The sequence below is a fragment of the Octodon degus genome, unplaced genomic scaffold (genome assembly GCF_000260255.1).
Source record: "Octodon degus isolate 3935 unplaced genomic scaffold, OctDeg1.0 scaffold00004, whole genome shotgun sequence".
Lineage (NCBI taxonomy): Eukaryota > Metazoa > Chordata > Mammalia > Rodentia > Octodontidae > Octodon > Octodon degus.
This window is the reverse complement of record NW_004524580.1, coordinates 10,161,956-10,168,100: the sequence shown is the minus strand read 5'-3', so window position 1 is coordinate 10,168,100 and position 6,145 is coordinate 10,161,956.

The following is a 6,145-nucleotide window of genomic DNA, read 5'->3' as shown; positions in this document are numbered from 1 at the left end:
TATTTTAGGGAAGGGTCTCACTACCAGATCGGAATCATAGTGATCTGACTGTTTACAGCCTCCCAAGAGCTGGGATTACAGGTGCGCACCACCACACCCACTCTCAATTGCCTTCTCAGTGAGCCCTGGGGACGGGCCCAGCATGGCAGGCAGGCCTGGGGATTGAACCCCTAACCCCTGTGCCTGCTTGCAGGGCTTTAATCTGCTGAGCTATCTGGCCAGCCCTAACTTTTGTTTTTGCTTTTAAAAACAAAACAAAACAAAATTATGCCTTAATGACACCTTCAAATATAAAACAACGAGAATGGTTATTTTCATTTTTGAACTCAATAGAACACAATATTATGCTGAATTCTGTCCCTTTACCAGAGCGCCCACATGATGAGAAATTTTTCTTTTTGCTATGTGGAGCACAGGCATTGATGAGATACAATGGACATATTTCAGCATGTTGAAGCACAATTAGTAACTCTAGTTTTGGGCAGGGTAGCCACATAAGGCCAATGATTTTATTGTAATAATAAGCAAAAATTGAATGGATGCAGAAAGCATTATATGTATACACAATGGAGTACTAGTTGGCCATAAAGAATGATGAACTTGATCATTTGTAGGACAATGAATGTGCCTTGGTACCATAATGTTCAGTGAAATAAATCCCCATGCACAGGCTTAAATAGTAAATGCTTTCTCTTCTATAAGAAACCAAAAGCATTAATAATGAGCAAAATAAAAATAGGTAATAGGAAGTAGAGCAATCCTTTTCAAAAGGGAAGGGAATAAGTGGAGAGGGAGAGAGACAGATGGAGGTGGGAAAGAGTGGGAAGAAAGGACTTAAGACTCATATGCTATGCTAACTCCACACAAGGAACGTGGACTCTATGTGCTGTAAAGATATGTTAATAAAAATAAAAAGGAAGTATTTTTAAAAATATTGGAAAGTGGGGAATAGCATGAACAAAAATTCCCTGGGAAGAGAACTGCTCTTAAATGAGATGGAAATTGTCGATTGTTATTTTTTGATATTTTTCAGAGGAGCTGAGGATTGATCTTGATCCAGGCAGTGAACTTCAACTGGGAAAAGAGAGCCAAGCAGTATTTGTTTTCTTGTGAGGCTAGGGGAATCAATAGGAAATTCATAGGATCTCAGGGACAAGAAATGATGGAAGAACATTTAAAATGCAAGCAGAGACTTGCACTAAATTTTTTTTGATATAGTTACACCTCAAAATGCAGGATTGGGATATATTGATTCAATGGACACAGATTCCTACAGGAAAATGTGTGGAATAGGTCCAAGACAGTGTAGTAGTTCTACGATCATCATCATCATCACCACCATCACCATCATCATATCATCATCATCATCATCATCATCATCATCATCATCATCATCATCACCATCACCATCATCATCACCATCATCATCACCATCTAGGATCCTGGCAGCAGAAATGCTCCTTTTCCAACTCTGCAGCAGCACTGATTCCTATATCATGGTCTTCACAAGTGAAGGCCATCTGCAGAGCACCTCTGTGATTATCATTGATCAAACTGTGAACACAAGCACCAAGACCCCTGTGGACCCTGAATTGACTGCATATTGAAGAGTGCAGGACAGGATCACCTATAGATTCACCATCAGTTACTAGGAAGGAGTCACATAGTCCAAAGGAACATGCCAGCCAGTTGTCAATGTCTACCTGACCCCATCACAGCTGTCATTAAAACCTTCTTTCTGTTGAAGGTCTTCAGTTCTGTGAATTAAATGAATGGTTATGGTTTGTGTTTAGTTGTCCCCCCAAAACACACCCCAAATCATAAAAGGTGTCAGTGATATTCCTCAGAAGACTAAGCACCCCCTTTGGCAAGTGCAGGGACCAGGCTTTGATCCCTGGTCCCACATGCTATATGTGTATGCTGAGCTGTCGATAGAGTCTGGGCGTGGTGCTGCATGCCTGTAATCCTAGCGCTGGGGAGGCTGAAAATAGGAGGATCACTATGAGTCAGAGCTGCACAGTGAGACCCTGTACCAAATACATAAATGAAAATAAATAAATAAAAATAAAAACCATGAAAGGAATGTCAGATTCTAATTTCTTGGTACCCTGAATTTGTCACCATAAGCAACAATGTAAACAAACTGGAATCCTCAGAAGAATCTGCTGGTAGCCTTAATTTCAGTGAAAGTAAAGAATCATAATGCAGTGTCATGACCTTGGGAAACATTTTATTATCTTGATTTCATCCTCATGGTGATATCTAATCAGCCATATTTAACACGGGGCTTGTTTATTACAACAAAGCTGATAGATAAGATGAGAGAATCTCTGAACAATTTCAATTTGAGCTGTTCATCTGTTATTCTGGGCCTGCTCCATATAGAATGGCCTTTGTTAGTTTAAACTTCTCTCTTATCTGCTAAAGGACTGCATATTTAGATATTCATAAAGTATTTTTGAAGCCAACAATAAAAAGCAATAATTAAATGAAGTGCAAAGTGCAATAAAGGTCTCAGAAAATCAAACATCATCTTGACGAATATTGTCAATGTATGGGAAAAAAAAACATGATATATATTTATTTTGTTCTGTTTTGCTGATTAAACATACTGAGTTCTACTAAATGACAAGAAGTCATGTGCTATCCAAAGAATCTATTGACTGGTTTTATTTGCATTATAATACCTGTTTAGAGCTGGCGAGAAACTCAGCAGACAAAACACCTGCTTTGGCAAGTGCAGGGGCCAGGGTTCGATTCCCATCTGGCATATTGTGCTGGCCCTGCCCCGGGGCGCACTGAGCTGGTAACAGTCTGGAGGAGTGATGCACGTCTGTAAATCCAGCGCTGGGGAGGCTGAAAACAGGGGGATCACCACGAGTCCAATCTGCATAGTGAGACCCTGTTCCAATTTTGTTTCATGAGGTCTCAATTTGAAGATTGATACAAAAAAATTGTGAGAAATTGAAACAATTTTAGGAGTACTTTGTGGCAAATTGATCTTGTTATATGGAAAGAATACATAAACATTTATTCTTAGGAAAGATTCTAGGCAGGAAAATAGAAAATTTTAAATATAAAAACATTATTTTGCAATTTTTATTATTAGATAGCTATATAACATTTCACATATATAAAACAGATGGCATACTGGAATGTTATTTATTTGAACATAAATCTGTTAGAAATAGATTCATTAATTTTTACAGTGTCTTTTTTGTGTAAGTCAGCTGGAAAGTCTACAGTAAAAAAAAATAAATACTACATATTAAAAAAATGCTAGTTGGAGATGATAAATTAAGTTAAACTTTAGGTCAGTTTAGTTACTTCCTTTCCTGTCATCCTGCACTTATCCTACATTTTAGTTGACAAATTACAATTGTGCAATTTTTTTTATCTGCTTTTAATATTCTGTTTCAAATTCTAGGAGGGCTGGGTATCAGTTACTTTTCTCTTGTTGCTGAAAAAAAAATGCCTGACATCCAAAATCAAAGAAGAAAATGTTTATTTAGCTCATACTTAGTGGAGGTTTCAGTCCATACTCTGCTGGCTCCAAGGCAGGGTGGCACATGGCGAGGGCAGCAGTTCATGGTGATGGAAAACAGCAAAGAACAAGGGGTGGCACAGCAGCTGCAGAAGCTAGCGGGCTTCTCTCCCTTCCTTATATTGTATTCAGGCTATCCATCCCAGTCAAGTGCCGCACTCACACCCATAATCCCAGCACTAGATCATGAATTGATCACAAACTCCAGAAGCCTGCCTCAGTGACTGCATGAGGCTTTGGAGGGACAACTAAACAGAAAACTTAATGCTGAGACTACATTTTTTTTTGCCTACTACATATTATTATTATTTGTATTTAGTACAGGGTCTTCAGGGTCTACAGGGTCTCACTACACAGATAGGATTTGTAGTGATTCTCCTGTTTTCAGCTTCCTAAACGCTCGGATTGCAGGAGCATGCCACCACACCCAGTCTCAATCACGTCTCAGCACGCCTGGGGTGGCCGGGGTAGGGCTTACATGGCAGGCTGGGGATTGAACCTCCAATGCATGCGTTTGCCTAAGCAGGCACTTTAATCTGATAAGCTATCTGGATGGCCCTCTATATATTAAATATTTACCCTTTTTTCATAGGCATGCTTAGGAAAGCTATTCTTAATGCATGAAAAATTAAATAATCTTCCCTTGGTGTTGGACAAACTATGGCACAATTCTAGGCCACTGGCTGATTTCTTTGGCCCCCATATTTGAATGGATCTGTTTTTGAAATGGTTGCATGAATCCTAAGTAATAGCCTTAATTATGCCTGTGGGTCCATGAAGTCTAAAGTGTTCGCTATCTTGCCCTTCATGAGAAAGTGTTCTGACTGTGACCTAGACCATCGCTGTCCGACAGAACTGCTCTGCAGCTGCAGATGTCCTGCGTCATGTCGTGCTGTGTTATGAGTCACATGTAGCGATGGCGCGTATGCAACTTGACTGGTGTGGCTGGGGCTGAACTTCTAATTTTAGTTAATTAAAAACCCTCATATTATTAGATTGTATGTTGGACACCAGCAGATCTAGACATAGAAATGAATAGACCTCATGTAAAATACAGTAAATGATTATGTAAAACCTACCTGAATCCAAACAAAAATTTAAGAAATGTGCTAAAATTTACAGTGCATTGATGTTTCTGGAAAAAATATATTTAAGTATATTTAAATATATTAAGTATATATAATATATAATGTATTAAATATATAATATATTAATATAATTAATATTAAATATATTTAATATATTTAAGTCAATTAAATTATCTTCCAACATGTCACCAAAACAAATAGTGATTATTACATAGGAACTCATACAAAATAATGATTATTAGTGCTATTAACTGTGATGAGGAAGAAAAATTTTGGATGAGGCAAATAATGGTGTTCTATTAAATGAAAGAAAATTGCTTTATGAAGATTTTATAGCTTTTCTTCACATTATTGATGGGAATGCCATTCATTTGCAAAGAAATTGTTGAAATACATAGAGGCCACTAAGAAAACATGTGCTAAAAATGTGCTATAGGGTGGTGTGAGAATACTATAGCTCATAAACAAGTAAGAACAGCAATATAAGCTGGTAGTGAGCTCACACAGCATTAGAACAGGTATTAAAGTAGATTGAGAAGTAAAGATTTAAGATTCAGAGTGAAGTTTACAAACTCACATCGATAGGTGGTTACAAGGCTATAATGGCAAACAGTTTAAGTGAATTCTGAACCATGAATTACATAGGACTGAAACTGTTTGAGGCTGTTATTTATAATACTTAAAGAAACAAAACTTGAAAATTAGAGTATATTTTCTTTTCATGCTTTTAGTGTTTTTGACGTCTATGTATGAAATAATATCTCCCCAAGTAAAATTACTTTGGCTGCATTCTTATTTCAAGTGATTTTATCATTAGAGAAAAATTTGAAATCATGGTGGACGAATAATCCTTTAATGCTTTTCCTGGCTAGCGCGTAATTCGTCAGAGCAATCCAAGTTCCAAATAGCACACAAACTCGGTTAAGCCCTGAGCCAATGCGTCTGTTCCTCTCTGTAGTCAGCGTATGCACAAATGACTTTCATTTGGGGTTGGGAGTGAATCATCAGGTTGAATTCTCTAGCAAGTCAATTTAGGAACAGAATCGGGCTTACAATTTCTGATAAAATTAAGATTTTAAAAAAACCTCAGGCTTGCAGCCATAGCCACCCCTTTGAAGTGTACTGTTTAATGAATTTTAACAAACATAGAAGTTGTGTCCGGTTCCAAAATGAAGGTATGACACCTCATCATCGGAGAAAGCTCCTGTAGGCTGCATGATAGACAATGCTCTCTTCACCCACAATCCACAGCCAAACTCTAATCTGTTTTTGGTCTCTAGTTTTGTCTTTTCTAGAATGTCACATAAATGGAAACATACAGCACAAGGCCCATGTGCCTGGCTTATTTTACTTAGTCAGTGGTATAATGCTTTTGAAATTCATCCAGGTTGTTGCCTATATTGGTAGTTTGTTCCTTTTGGCTCAAAACCATTCCACTGTTTGCATACAACAAAATATTCTATTTACATTCCTGTGTATTGGCTCTTGGCTGTCATAAATGAGCCACTTTACA